Below are 16812 nucleotides of genomic sequence, written 5' to 3' on the forward strand. Positions count from 1 at the left end.
ACATTCTCTCCAACAGGGTTTGAATCATTGGTCTGAGGCCGAATAGATTTCACTACTAATGTAGCAAGCAATATTTAGAAAATGATCTACAAAGAAGATAAAAGGCAACACACAGGCCAATCATTATCCATAAGAAAAAAATCATTAGGAAAACTAAAACTGTTTGCTACGGTAAGTCATTTGTGATTGAGCAGAACAATTAGTTTGCAGTACCAGGTCTGGGTGCCCAGCTAGGTGGCAGCATCTAACCAAACTTAGCTAACTCAAAAAGGTAAGCAGCCACAGACCTATTAACAACTTGGCCAGAAAAACAAGAGAGCTGCAGGAGAAACTAGGAAACTGGAGAGAAATCGTGAAGTTATCCATGACATACAGTATATCAGGAGTTAAGCCTGACTGCTGCATGCAGAAATGCATTCTAAGTTTAGGGTGTCTAATTTGGTTATTTCAAATGAATGTAACCAGATTCAGATCTGCAGCCTTTAACCTGAACACATTTGTGCTTAAAGAAACAAATATATCCATCTTATATCAGTTTTCTTAGTGAATGAGAGCGTAGAAAGTAACATTGCTTCACAACAATGTACAGGATGAAACTACAGGAGATGCCATTCCCAAAATCTACAGACACTATTTGCTCTATAATTCCAAACCTGTCCAATAGCTATAACTGAGATTTATACATCTCCAACTACATAATTAGGGTAATATTTTTTTTTTAATATGGTACACCGTCTTGGCTCTGCAGATATGATTGAAATATGCCTTTATTTCTATTTTCTTTAGGTCACTGTTTGTATTTTCAGAACTGGGGCTCAACCATTTTCTTTGTCCTAGGCATAACCATATACCAGGTAGTCCTCATTAAATGAACAACAGTTCATTTAATGACCTTTTGAAGTTACAATGGCACTGGAAAAGTGACTTATGACCATTTTTCGCACTTATGACCATTGCAGCATCCCCATTGTCACATGATTTACATTCGGATTCTTGACAACTGGTTGCAGTGTCCAGGGGTCACGTGATCATCTTTTGTGACCTTCTAACAAGCCAGGTCAATGGGAAAGCCAGATACATCTAACAACCGTGTTACTAACTTAACAACTGCAGTGTTTCACTTAACAAATGTGGCAAGAAAAGTTGTAAAGTGGGGCAAAACTCACTTAACAAACTTCTCACTTAGCAACATAAATTCTGGGCTCAATTGTGGTCTTGAGTCAAGAACTATCTGTATTAATAATGGCTACCTATCTTAAGTCTGGTTTTGAAATACAGTATAAACCTAATGTCTGGACTTTCCTGTTTCTCAGTTTTGCTAACATCTTGCTTGACGAACTGTTCTGGAGAACTCAAAAGTTTGCACCCTCATTAATGTCTTTTTCTTGATTGTAATACTTTATTACCTAATAAGCACTTCAAATATATTTCAATAATGATGGATATTTATACTATACAAAAAAGAAATATGCAAATCAAAACAAGCTGTCACTGGCATAATTTTTTGTTTTGTTTATAAACCTAACATAATTTTAACCCATTTATTTTAAGGAAATGGTTGTGATTGCAGTTTTAACGAAGCAGCCACATTTATTTTACACATTTATATGATATAGTGCCTCTTAAGATAATTTCCAATTGCAATTTGTTCATTTTTTGCACAGATTGTATCAGCAGAGCCACGTGTTCTAATAGTCCTATCAATCTGAACTGACCTTAATTATCCCACTATTCAGGATATTTTTTTCATGATCAGTTTAATGGAGTTTCCCTGCAGTGCAATTGTCGCTCTCAATTGCACTCTCTTCCCAAACTGGAGAAGATAACACTTTGAAGTATTTTCCAGATCTGTGTTTTTAGTTAATAGTAGTTGAGGATCGTTTTCTGCAAATGATATAAGCTGCTGAGTTTCGTAAGCTTTTAAAATGTTTTATAGGAATCATGTCTCCTGTTCTTATGATTTTTTGGAGAACATCAGAAATCTGGAAGTATTCACTGCTCAAAGGAAATAGATCAGACAAAGTAGGAATTACAATAATACATTGAAGTTTGACAAGTCCCTTCATTAGTTATGTCTTCTTCTCAGTTTCTGTATTTTAATATACTTCACATCTGGTTTACTTCCAATCACAAAGTCATTCAGCATTCTGTACTTTTGAATATACTCAGTACTTATTAGGTGATTCTGGAATGTTCATGCATGCCTCCAAGAATCTTTCTCTGGTCTACTGTGATACCTAGACAATCTCATTCACTCTAAAATAAATTTCAGGATCCACCTGTTTTCATTTAATTCTAAACTATATGGGGGCTGCTTGCCACAGAAGGAGGCATCCCTTCTTTGGATGATCACTTTCAGGTAACAAATGGGCAGGCTTAGTTAAACCTTAAATTATTATTATTATTATTATTTATTTATTATTTATTGCATTTATATACCGCCCTTTCCCTGAGGACTCAGGGCGGTTTACAGGGAGTTAAAATACAAAAGTTAAAAAACCAATTTAAAAAGATTAAACCAACCCTGTACAATTAAAACCCCACAATTAAAATAAATTTCTCCTCAGCCTGGGCCCGAGAGCTCAAAGAGCCAGGTCTTCAGGCCCCGGCGGAATGATCGGAGGTCGGGGGCAGTCCTCAGCTCCACTGGCAAATCCCAGTGGCTACAAGCTGGAGCAGAAAATTGAAACAAAAACAAAATCTGTCCCAGAATAAAGGAATCTCAAATCCCTTCTGTATTGCTGCCAATAAAATGCCATGCAGATGTTGATCTCAAGTCAAGGAGGTATTTACCTTTACAATCTACTTAAAATGATGCTGAAAATGAGTTGAAGCATCCAAATTAGGGGTGCCTAGCTTGAGGACGTCATCCTGCACGCAGGCCCTGAAAAATTTAGCTTCATTTATCCCACATCTAGCATTTTGGCAGTCTGTATGGTTCACCTGCCTAAAGATTTTTTTTTCTTTTGTAAAATTCCAAACATTCAAGAGCTGGTACAAATGCTGCTAAACATCACCATAAAATTGGTGAAAAAGGCTGCACTGATTATGCAAATATACCTGCAGCAGCTTCCATGGTAGAATCTTAATAGTCTTGTTGTTGTTAGCTGCGAAGTCGTGTCCGACCCATCGCGACCCTATGGACAACATTCCTCCAGGCCTTCCTGTCCTCTACCATCTTCTGGAGTCCATTTAAGCTCACGCCTACTGCTTCAGTGACTCCATCCAGCCACCTCATTCTCTGTCGTCCCCTTCTTCTATTGCCCTCGATCTTTCCCAGCATTAGGCTCTTCTCCAGTGAGTCCTTCCTTCTCATTAGGTGGCCAAAGTATTTGAGTTTTAGCTTCAGGATCTGGCCTTCTAAAGAGCAGTCAGGATTGATCTCCTCTAGGACTGACCGGTTTGATCGCCTTGCAGTCCAAGGGACTCGCAGGAGTCTTCTCCAGCACCATAGTTCAAAGGCCTCAATTCTTTGGCGCTCAGCCTTTCTTATGGTCCAACTTTCACTGCCATACATTGCAACTGGGAAGACCATAGCCTTGACTATACGCACTTTTGTTGACAGGGTGATGTCTCTGCTTTTTAGTGTGCTGTCTAGATTTGCCATGGCTTTCCTCCCCAGGAGCAAGCGTCTTTTAATTTCTTGGCTACAGTCCCCATCTGCAGTGATCTTGGAGCCCAGGAAAATAAAATCTGTCACTACCTCCATTTCTTCCCCATCTATTTGCCAGGAATTGAGAGGGCCAGATGCCATGATCTTGGTTTTCTTAATGTTAAGTTTCAACCCAAGTTTTGCACTCTCCTTCTTCACCCGCAACAAGAGGCTCTTTAGTTCTTCTTCACTTTCTGCCATTAGAGTGGTATCATCTGCGTATCTTAGGTTGTTGATATTTCTTCCGGCAATCTTAATTCCAACTTTTGATTCCTCTAGCCCTGCCTTTCTCATGATGTGCTCTGCATATAAGTTAAATAGGCAGGGCGACAGTATACAGCCTTGCCGGACTCCTTTCCCAATTTTGAACCAATCAGTGGTTCCATGTCCAGTTCTCACTGTTGCTTCTTGACCCGCATATAGGTTTCTCAAGAGACAAATAAGATGGTCTGGTACTCCCATCTCTTTAAGAACTTGCCACAGTTTGTTATGATCCACACAATCAAAGGCTTTAGCATAGTCAATGAAGCAGAAGTAGATGTTTTTCTGGAACTCCCTAGCTTTCTCCATGATCCAGCGTATGTTGGCAATTTGATCTCTAGTTCCTCTGCCTCTTCGAAATCCTGCCTGTACTTCTGGTAGTTCTCGATCCACATACTGCTGAAGTCTAGCTTGTAGGATTTTAAGCATGACTTTACTAGCATGAGAAATGAGTGCAATGGTGCGATAGTTTGAACATTCTTTGGCACTGCCTTTCTTTGGAATTGGAATGTAAACTGATCTTTTCCAATCCTGTGGCCACTGTTGAGTTTTCCAAATTTGCTGGCAAATTGAGTGTAGCACTTTTACTGCACTGTCTTTTAAGATTTTGAATAGCTCAGCTGGAATACTGTCACCTCCACTAGCTTTGTTGTTGCTCAGCTTTTCTAAGGCCCACTTCACTTCACATTCTAGGATGTCTGGCTCGAGGTCAGTGACCACCTCATTGTGATTATCTGGGACGTTAAGCTCATTCTTGTATAGTTCTTCTGTGTATTTTTGCCACCTCTTCTTAATCTCTTCTGCCTCTGTTAGGTCCCTGCCGTTTTGGTCCTTTATCATGCCCATTTTTGCATTAAACGTTCCCTTCATCTCTCCAATTTTCTTGAAAAGATCTCTGGTCCTCCCTATTCTATTGTTTTCTTCTATTTCTTTGCACTGTTCATTTAAGAAGGCATTCTTATCTCTTCTAGCTATTCTCTGGAATTCTGCATTCAATTGGGCATATCTATGTTTTTCTCCCTTGCCTTTCGCTTCCCTCCTTTCCTCAGCTATTTGCAAAGCTTCCTCAGACAGCCATTTTGCTTTCTTGCATTTCTTTTTCTTTGGGATGGTTTTGGTTGCTACCTGTTGTACAATGTCGCGAACCTCTGTCCATAGTTCTTCAGGCACTCTGTCTATCAGATCTAATTCCTTAAATCTATTTGTCACCTCTACTGTATATTCAACAGGGATATGATTTAATTCATACCTGAGTGGCCTAGTGCTTTTCCCTACTTTCTTCAGTTTAAGCCTAAACTTTGCAAGGAGAAGCTCATGGTCTGAGCCACAGTCAGCTCCTGGTCTTGTTTTTACTGACTGTATAGAGCTTCTCCATCTTTGGCTGCAGAGCATATAGTCAATCTGATTTCTGTGTTGACCGTCTGGTGATGTCCATGTGTAAAGCCGTCTCTTGGGTTGTTGGAAAAGAGTGTTTGCTATGACCATTGTATTCTCTTGACAAAATTCTATCAGCCTGTGCCCTGCTTCATTTTGTACTCCAAGGCCAAACTTGCCTGTTATTCCAGTTATCTTTTGGCTTCCTACTTTAGCATTCCAATCCCCCATGATGATAAGGACATCATTTTTTGGTGTTAGTTCTATAAGGTGCTGTAGGGCTTCATAGAACCGGTCAATTTCATCCTCTTCAGCACCGGTGGTTGGGGCATAGACTTGGACTACTGTGATATTGAATGGTTTGCCTTGGATTCGAACTGAGATCATTCTGTCATTTTGAGGATTGTATCCCAGTATTGCTTTTCCTACTCTTTTATTGACTATGAAGGCTACTCCATTTCTTCTGAGGGATTCTTGCCCGCAGTAGTATACCTGATGGTCATCTGAATTAAATTCACCCATTCCTGTCCATTTTAGTTCGCTGATACCTAAGATGTCGATGTTCAGTCTTGTCATCTCTTGTTTGACCACGTCCAGCTTTCCTTGATTCATGGATCTTACATTCCAGGTTCCTATGGAGAAAGAATCTTTACAGCATCGGACTTTCCTTTCACCACCAGACATATCCACAGCTGAGCGTCCTTTCGGCTTTGGCCCAGTCGCTTCATTCTTTTTGGCGCTACTAGTACTAGCCCTCTGCTCTTCCCCAGTAGCATATTGGACGCCTTCCGACCTGAGGGGCTCATCTTCCAGCATCATATCGTTTTGCCTTTTGGTACTGTCCATAGGGTTTTCATGGCAAAGATACTGGAGTGGTTTGCCATTTCCTTCTCCAGTGGATCACGTTTTGTCAGAACTCTCTGCTATGACCTTTCCGTCTTGGGTGGCCCTGCACGGCATAGCTCATAGCTTCATTGAATTACGCAAGCCCCTTCGCCACGACAAGGCAGTAATCCATGAAGGGGCTTAATAGTCTACCTTGCACTATATGCACAGATGCCTATCAGGATGTAATGTCAGAAGTCTGGTCAAAAAGCAGAGAGAGGCATGTTTTCTCTGAAACTTTCACCCACTTAGTTTATGCATTTCGGAGAAATCATTGTTCATTGCTACCATTTCACTTAAAATGGCCACTCCTAAAATGGCCTTTTCTGTTTTCAAAAGACCCTTCTTGATTTATTGTATCTGCTTGTAAACATTGTTAGTCGCTGGCATTGCTGTTTTGTAGAAAGCTTCAAAAGAATAGCATTGTGCAACTACCTAATACCCATAGATACGCCCACTGCTTTACACTAAAAGAGACCATTCAAAAACAGCTTTGCTAAAATTATACCACTGATTTAATTTGACTACCTTTAATTATAAGGTCAATTTTGTGGCAACAGCAATGTCCAATGAACAATTAACAGAACAAAACAATGATAGCTATTAACATAATAAATCAGAAGATCTATTCCCTGCACTATCCCAGTCCACTTTAAAACAAAAAGGAGCAGATCAAACAACTAACAGGTCAGTAATAATCTTCCAATTCTCAGAAGTTGAATTCCTTAAATTAGAGCAGTTATTTCTAAATTGGCATTTATGCTGGTTGTCAGCAAAATGTTATATAGTCCTGCTTGGTCTTCTACTTTTTTTATTTGCAGGGGGATCATGCCTATCTTGTTGTTTGACAATGTGTAATAATAACCTGTGCTAAAATTGCTTTGAAAATTGTTGCAGATGTGATCAATATGTTTTGACACATTTAATGTTAATAAGATGAATATAAGGACTCAATTGCAAGTAAAGACTATAAATGTCCAATCATTCAAACTAGTGTTTTTTTAAAAAAAAATCACAAAACTCTTCCTTCTATAAAGACTCTATAAGACAAGTGAGTTTTGCAAACAAAATAATGGAACATCAGCTACTTCTGCTCAGGCTTAAAGCTATTTCATCCTTGTTTGTTTTCCAAATTCCCCTTCCATCTTAAAATAGAAGGCCCCCATCATGATGCACCCCTGTTGTGCATACATTTTGGCTAGAGAAATGTACATTACCACGATATCGGTCATGGAACAAGAGGAAGGCTATCCAGAGATCATGAGCTGTGGGAATTGAAAATAATACATTAACTATATCTCTCTAGATACAAGTGAATTATGGTGTTCTTGCCTGAAGACATGCCATCTTGAAAGCTTGGCTTAGTGATATTTAGTAAGGTGAGATATGTTTTATAACAATATAAATTCTTTCTACTATTAGCCATTATTGCATTTGTTTTATGACTTGTTCCTTTGGGCTAAGTTTATTTCAGTTTTATTTTAGGATTTTGGAATCTGCTTGAGGTGCAGAAGATGGCAATCATGGAGTAGTAATGGCAATGACCTCAATTTCCCCTTATTCACAGAACAGAGAGCATGGAAAAGGCAAACCTATCACTTTTAGCTTTGTCAAAAAGTACTGTGACATAAATAATTATATTTTCAAAGTGTGTTTTTTTAACTGACTGCCCATGTTAAAAGTTAGTAAAGTGATATTTGTAAATGGCTGTTTAATATGACGGGAATATGCATGTGAAGGTAAAAATGAAACGTAAATAATTGTGATTTTCTTAAGGCATTTTATGGGACGGAGGAAGGAAGGAAGGAAGGAAGGAAGGAAGGAAGGAAGGAAGGAAGGAAGGATGGAAGGAAGGAAGGAAGGAAGGAAGGAAGGAAGGAAGGAAGGAAGGAAGGAAGGAAGGAAGGAAGGAAGGAAGATCAGATTTGCTTCCTTTTTCCTTTTGTCACCACTCCACAATAGAGGTTTATCATGAACAAGACATTATCTCTAATACTTGAGGAGATACTGATCACATCCAACTGAAACAGAATGGGGCATGAGAAGAAAGTGGAAGTAATGAGAACAGAGGTTTCCATCTAAAATGAAATGACACAACAGAAGTTTAAAGCAGTTATATCTTAGCTTCTTTCTTTATTGTTTCTGGAACTCTCTCATTTAAATAACCTGTAACTTCTCTTGGAGGAAGACAGATCAATACGCTGAAGAGATAAAGTTCTAGTTATATATAAATGTTCTTCTTTGCAAAGTTTACATTGCAAAGGAATGTGTAAATGCCCTGAAGCATACAAAATGTTCTTGTTACACAATAATGGTAACATAATGTTTCTTTCATCTTCTCCCACAGTCTCTAAATTTTAAAACTAGTCAGTACAGTCTTTATTATCTACTCGGTTTTCCAAGGATTTAAATTTCATGGGTTCAGTAAAAGAAAGCATTTCAATAAGCATTAAGAGGATATGAAATTCAAAAAAAGAAGTTTGCTTAACAAGATGCCAAGTCAATTTTGAAAATTGGCTTGAAGGAGTTTGATGGCTTTTGTTGCTTTTTTGTCCCCAAACTTTTTTTTTAATACTGTAGTCCTTGGTAATATTTCTTTCCAAAGAAGCAAGTGAGTTTGAAAATAGATCACCACAGGCATCTCCAGATTCATTTACATGATTAAAGAGACAGTATAAGAAATATGATGATTTACAAGACTATATTAAAAATGGTAAGGCTTCCTGATAATATTGAGATTCAAATAAGTAAACTGTTGTAGACAATTAAAAAATGGAAACCTAGCTGTTAATTCTGCCAGTTCCAGATAATAGTAGAAATCTAAAAGTAGTCTAATATTTGTACTTTGCAGAGTTATAGAGCATCTCTAAGAGGATGCAATTCATGCCAAATAAATAGCAGTTTTTACTGAAGGCTCTAGTGCTTGTTAATTATCACTGACTATTGACTGATTATGTGCCATCAAGTCCATGTTGACTCCTAGCCACATAGATAATTTTTATCCATGACAATCTGTCCCTAACTTGATCATTCAACCCATCACTAATAAAACTGAGCCATCCAGCTTGCTGCTCACCATCCTCTTCTCCCGCCTGCCTTCCGCTTTTCTCAGCATTACAGCCTTCTCCAGAAACCTAGGGTTTTATATAATAACTTCAAAGTAGGATACTTTGAGCCTGTTCATTTGTGCCTCAAGTGAGGATTCTGGGTTGATATCTTCAGTGATTTGTTTATTTGTTTTCATAGTTCACTGTGATATTTTCAGATATCTTCTCCAACAACAAAGTCCATTCCTGCATCTTTGAAGACTAATTTTCACTTCCATAGAATATGCCATTGCTTGAACTATTCTGACTTTTGTGGATATGGACACATCACAACATACGGATGTCTTTTCCAATGGCCGTTCTTCCAAGTGGAAGTCTTCAACAAATTTTGTGACAGCTTGTTTCATTTCTATTGATAGTTGATCTTAAAATGCAGATGACTTTTTTTTTTTTTTTTTTTTTTTTATTGAAAAGTTTTAAAAAATACAATTTTCCTTTAAGAAACCCCCCTTCCCCCTCCCTCCTCCCCTCCCTACCTCCCCCCTATCTCCCCCCCCTCCCCCTCTCCCTCCTCCCTCCCCTGCCTCCCCCCCTCTACTTCCCCTCCTCCCCCCCTCCCCCCCCTCCGACTTCCCAGAGCAAAATACAAGGTATATATCTAAAAAGCAATCATAAACAATCATATACTAACAATTATAAACTCTAAAATCCATCACTCTCTAGCTTATATAAAGTAAACCAATCCTTAACAATACTAAATATATATAAAAAACTAAAATAAAAGAAAACTAGCATCATTCCCATCTATGTTCTTCCACATTTCCCTATTACCTAAACATATTCTCATTTACACATCACAAACACCTATCCCTATTAACCTCTCTAGCCAAAATAGACTATAATAGATAGTTCTTACACAAATTAACCCGCATTAACCCACAAAACTTTCTTCCTCTTCCTCTGTAATAAATTGTCCATTAATTCCAAATTAAAGATTCTGTTACCATACATATCATCCCAAAACTTTTAAAAACACAACTACCACTTGTCTATAAGTATATTGTGGAAGTTCCATAGATTTCTGCTGGTCTTATTTTTTTGTCTTTTTTGAGCGTTTTAAGGCAGCACGCGTCACCCTCTGTTCTCTAATATCATCCAAAAGAGTTGCAGCTTGAACTCCTCCTGTACCCTTCTCGTCTATCAGTCCATCTTCATCCTCTTGATGTTCTCCTTCTCCAGATAAAATGCAGATGACTTTTATTACTAGAGCTTGCATACTCTATGCATTTTTAGCTATCCGAATAGTGCCATCAGCAAGCACAAAATATTGTTGTTTCTTCCTCTAATTTTAAAATCTTCTTCCTGTCCAGATTCCCTTCATATATACTGTACTCAGCATACAGGTGAATAAATTAGGGAAGAATATGGAGCCAGGATGTTGACAAAAATGTACCATATTTTCCAGTGTATAAGACGACTGGGCGTATAAGATGACCCCCGACTTTTGAAAAGATTTTCAAGATTTTTCATCTTATACGCCAGAAAATACGGGTACATGCCAATTGCCAAGTGTCTGACACAAGCCCGATTCAGCCCCATCTGATGCAGATGGTGCAAAGCCACCCTTTTGAAGCCTAAAGGGGCTTTTCCTTCCACCCACCCTTTGGAATACACGCAAGAGCTGCGTTCACACGACGCGCTTTTCCAGGCCAGACTCTGCAAACGGCATGCCAGAAGCCGCAACCACCATGGGAACTCCGAGTCCCCGCCTTTCGGCAGCCTGCACATCCAAGCGCGATCTGGCTTTGAGAGCGCATTTGCAGACGGAGCAGCCGCCACGTCTGGAGCCAAGCCCCGTCCAGGAGGCACTTGGCCAGGGGGGCCCGGAAGATGCGCTGGAGAGCCGGGTTTGGGGCAGCCATGCCGAGGCTGGCTGGCGAGGACCGCTGCATGGTCTCTGGGCAAGAGGGGTGCCAGGCTGCCAAGTACCGCTGTCCGGGCTGCCGGGAGAGAGAGTGGGTAGCAGGGCATGCTCTGCTTGTGCTCAGATGCCGCTTGGGCAAGGGGGAGGGGCTTCCTGCCACTCCCGGGGTCTGGCGTTTGCAAGGGGGAGGGGAAGGGACTTAGAGGCTCTTGGGGGTGGGAAGGGAGGGTCACGTTGGAGGGGGGACTGGACTAAGGAGGCTTGAAGTTGCTTTGCAAGAACGGGGGCGCTCGATTGATTTATGTACTATTTTCTGGTGTATAAGACAACTGGGCATATAAGACGACCCCCGACTTTTGAGAAGTTTTTCATGGGTTAAAAAGTCATCTTATACGTCAGAAAATACGGTACTTCAGTATATTCTTTCATCTTTTTTAAACCAGTTATTATATGATCATTGCCATCCTTTAGAATACTAATTTGAGGTTGGAATTTCCTTCACAGACTTTGTAGAAGACTTGTTTTTCCATGTCTGTTTCCATCTTCGTTGTCTTTCAGGCATTGTATTTATATTGCTGCTTGTCTCTTCTAACAGTTCTCTGAAACTCTTTGTTCTTTCCTGAGATTTTTGTTGTACTTGGCTTTGGCTTCTCTCCTCTTCTTGGAAATTCCCACAGTTTGACTTTTGGGTGTTCACTCCATGGCTCCTCTGGTTCTCTATTGATGCGATTCAAGACGTCAAAGCAATTCTTGATGCTCTTTTTCAAAATGGCATGTATATTGTTGAGATCATGGAAACTGGTTGGTTTTCATCTTCTTTAGCTTAAGTTGGAACTTGCAAATGAGCAGTTTGTGATTTATTCCACAGTCGGCACCTGGTTATGACTTTGATGAGATAACTGAGCAACTCCACCTTCCTTTAAGCAATAATGTAGTCAATTTGATTTCTATATATGTTATCCGATAATGATACACAGGTATCATTCTTGTTATTGAAGAAAGTTTGCTATGAAGGTACAATTAGAATGGCAGAAATTGATAAGTCATTCTCCTGCTTCTTGTCAGTATCATAAGTGGTACAATCCAACTACATTTTCTTCCTTAATATTTCTAACTTAGTCTAACTGTAGAAAGCTAGACATCAACTGAGCACTGAGGTTTCTCTGGATTTAAATGAATGTACATTAGGGCAAGACACAACCACAAAAAAAAAATGATTATTTGCCAGAAAAAGCTGTCTGGGGAAAATATTGATTGACTGACCATTGAAACATCTGAAAACTTTTCCCTCCCTCCATTCATAGCACATTTTCCAAAAGCAGATTAGCTTTTATTAGTTCAATGCATATTCAAATTAATAAGAATGTCTTGCTCCCACCACCTTCTCAAAAGCATGAGGAAGTAAACGTTTGAAAACTTGTGTAGGGTAAAAACTTATGGAAAAAACCCTACTACACAAATGGGGAGGGGTGGGGAGACTAGAAACCATGCACTCTGACAGTATAAAATCCAGGGCTTTTTTTCTCATAGAACACTCAGAACAGCATTCTGGCACCTTTTTTTTTTGAAAAAAGAAAAAGAAAAGAGAGAGCTGTATGCAACGAAATTTCATTTTGATGTATGCCGATTGGTGTACATTCAAAGTGACAATAAAGTTATCATCATATACATAACAATATACAATGTTTTCCATGGTGAGCTTAACATAAATAACAACATTTATTAAAAAGGCTAAAATAATTTCTGGTGGTATTATCTGTACATTAAGATTTTGTTTAGTCACAATCTTTCACTTTTCACATTCTGGACAAGCAGTGGTCATGTATCCTAGCAAAAGAGGTTACATATGTGCATAAGCGTAGTCAGTAGCATATGCCTTTTTAAAAATATCAAACATGCAAAGAAACAAAAATAAGTCCAAAATATCTGTAATATATCCAGAAATGCCAACTTTGCAACCAATATTTCTCATCCATAACTATGGCACCCTAAGGATGCCTGCATACATGCAAATGCTTCTCTGGGATCAGTAATGCAGCAGGGATTGCTTTTTCTTTCCAGTAACAGATTGCTGGGAAATACCAAACATGGCCTTGAGAATTCCAATGTTTGTTACAAATTTTTCTGGATGTGGTTGGAAAGAGGCCTAGAAATGCCCTCACAAATACATCACACTTGCTGAACATGCACACACAACTAATTACAATCTTCAATTATATGTGATATATCTAAAATGAGATGGGCTGTCTCAACTGCAACTTGCAAACCTATCCGTTTTGCAGCAAAAACAGTCCAGGACAAGCTGATCAGCAGAGCTTAGAGAGGATTCATTAACACAATTTTTGGGAAGGAAAGAAACAGAAGGACAGTTTAACATCTTCCAGTTGATATCATGTTATGTAACGTCTTCTGGGAGTTGAAGTCCATGAGTCATAAAAGAGCCAAGGTTGCCTATGCCTGGCCTATTGGCTTTCGAAAGCCAATAGGAATTGCTGCTGACCGCGCCAAAAGACCCGGCCAGCAAACATTGCACAGGCAAGTTGTCTGCAGTGAAGGCAGGAACTTTGCACCCCTCCCTGCTGCCCAACTACACCATCTCAACTAGGTAAATAAGATATTATTTGCAAATAGGATGGCAATAAACAATTTAGGCTGCATTTACATCAGGGCTTTTCAACCTTTTCAGAAATTGTACCACTTTTAGGACATGACAATATTCAAGCACCACCAGTGCTTAACAAGGTGTCAAAAACTTGATTACTAAAAGGGGGGGTATTTTGGGTTCCATTGGTTAGATTCATTTATTGTTATGAAAATGGCTATTTTCTAATATAGAAAAGCAAAAAGTTGAGGTTCAATGTTAATGCTTCCTTCTACTCCTGTAACAGAGGAAGTCAGAAGTCAGTGCCTTTTCTTTTTCCCTTCTCCCCCTCACTTTTCCCTTTTTCTCTCACCCTTCGCTCGCAAAAGCCTCCCATCACTCACTCACACTTTGCTCACAAAAGCCTCCAGTCTCTCTCACTCACTCCTCTGTCTCTTTCAAAAGCATCTCGTTCAGTCTCTCCCCCACTCACTCTGTCTCTTTCAAAGGCCTCTTGCTTGCTCGCTCACTTACTGCCCCGTCACCATTTGCTCATTCACTCACTCACTTACTGCCCCATCGCTTCCAAACACTTCCAAACGCCACTTGCTCGCTCACTCACTTACTGCATTTGGAAGCGACAGGGCAGTAAGTGAAAGAGTGCCGGTGCCAGAGGCCATCAGCTGTTTGGCACCGGAGACCGCTGCCACGAGGAACACAGCTCTGGGTCAGGGTTTGGAGCAGCTCCGGGTGGGGGCTCAGCATGGGCCGCGGTGTGACAACTGTGGGGAGGGGAATCCCCACAGCATGTGGCTATGAGCCGCTGGGGCGGGAGTGCAAAGGGCAGGCGGCGATGCTGTAGCAAGACACCAGCATCACTCCCAGTGACAGCACCTCTGAATTCTGGCACTTTTTTTTTTTTAGAAAAAAAGCACTGATAAAATCTCTCTAGCTCCTTGTAAAATGACAGGTGTCTGTTATTGGAATCCCAAGAAATGGAATAAGGAAATGGAATAATAAATGGTAGAATAGCATTTTCCCCACCATCCACAATTTAGCATAATACATAATACATATTGAAAAGCCTAATCTCTGAAACTGTTCCCTATCCTGCCAAACTAATCACAAACACTACCATTTTATTTAGCTATAGGGAAACAGGCATGTCCTTATCTGAATAATTTAGGTTCATCCAGTGATGTACTTCAATTCATAATACAAAATGAGCCACATTCAAGGATTGAGGTTCTTTGTTTTGTTCTTGTTGTTTCTTAATAAAGATTGGTGGATGCATGCACACATGTAAAGGAACCAAAAGACCTGTTATGGCAAGATTGTATTTACTGTACCAATGTAATTCCAATATCCTGTTATAGCTGTGACATTGATACAGAAGGAAATTATTCTAAAGGCAGGAGAAGAAGGTCATTCAATAATATTTTTAAAGTTATTTTGTTATAGCTAGGCTTAAGCATCCCTCAATAAATTCCAAGAGTATCAAATTCATGTCAGATATCTTTGGAAGATATAAATGCTTGGCACTTTCAATCGCATTTACAGTCTGTTGTTATTGTTGTTTTTATTTCTTGTGCATTAAGCAACATTCTTTTGAAGGGCAATCAGAAACATAGTACTCCAAAATTATTCTGTCAGAAGTTGAACTTCAAATTGCTTCACACCAGTGGCATTGTTAAAAAAGTGCACACTTACACATTGCTTTTGTATATGCAAAATATATGCTAGAGTAGCTGGTAATTTTTTTAAAAAAAATCATACTATCTATTATAGAATCCTCTAGGGTGCTCTGTGATGCATGTATAACCATCGTTTTATGTATTGTTGATTACCTTAAATTATTACTTAGAGCACTAGAGAGTGTCTGCATTTTATTTTCATGGTGCTGTGGTGTATGGAATAATCAAAGTATATTCATGGCAACCTCGATTCTATTAAAACTGTCACATATATTTTATTCTTGTTTACTCCCACCCTCTCTACAATATAACTTTTTTTAGCACTTTGAGATTCAGAGATTTGACAGCAATGTGCCTTTTATTAATTTACTTCTGAAATTCCTATCTTTAAAATAGGCAATGGATGAGCAGAAGAGGGCTTATATGTTGCAAAAGGCTCCATGCAGTGGCATGCTGCATATTTGTATCCATAAGGTATTCAGAGTCTCCTGGCCTCCAAACTATTATTCCTTGTCTACTCAAGACGAAACAAACCATTGTGTGCTGGTTCCCTCCATCAGAAATGTGGAATACCCTGAAGGATATTTGGCACTGCTGATTATTTTAGGGATATTATGCATTAATTCAAAATTATTTTTTTTCATCAACACATCTGTCCTGTTATTTGTCCTAAGAGAGAAGCACAAGTTAACAAGGAAAGCATCATCTTAACTATTGTTGATACCACTACCACTTTGAGCTTATAAATCATTTCAGAGTTTATATCTCAAATCTACATCTTAATGCTAATGTATTCCTATTTAATTTTACCCTGTTCCTCTTTTTCTCCTTGACTTCTTGCTGTTCCATTTCCTTTTCATTCTTTGCTCTATCCATGCTTTATATTTCCTTTAGAAGAATGTAATACCTTAGTCTATAATGTTTCCAATCTTCCCTTCCTCTTGTGTCTTTTTCGTGATTTCATTTTTTGCCTCTGCCATCTTCTCCATAAGCAATGTGTGTAGTGCTCTTAAATCAAATACAGGGCAAACTCAGAATTCTGAAATAATTCTCAATGACATTAGAAGTGGGCATCCTGCTCTGTCAGTCTCCCACTTCTGATTATTGTCAGGAAGGATGCAGACAATGAGGCAGCCCCAGTTGTCTGTAAGATCAATGTACAATGATTAAAAATAAAAAAGCAACAGTAGGCCTTGTATTGCATGCTAAAAGTCATATGTGCAGGTTCGCATCCAACCAGGCTCAAGGTTGACTCAGCCTTCCATCCTTCCAAGGTAGGTAAAATGAGGACCCAGATTGTTGGGGGCAATAAGCTGACTTTGTAATAATGCCGCTTGGGGCCCCCCGAAAGCCCTAATAAGCAGGCATATACATAGAATGAAGGCTATTGCTAA

Source organism: Vipera ursinii, assembly GCF_947247035.1.
Source record: "Vipera ursinii genome assembly, chromosome: 3".
NCBI lineage: Eukaryota > Metazoa > Chordata > Lepidosauria > Squamata > Viperidae > Vipera > Vipera ursinii.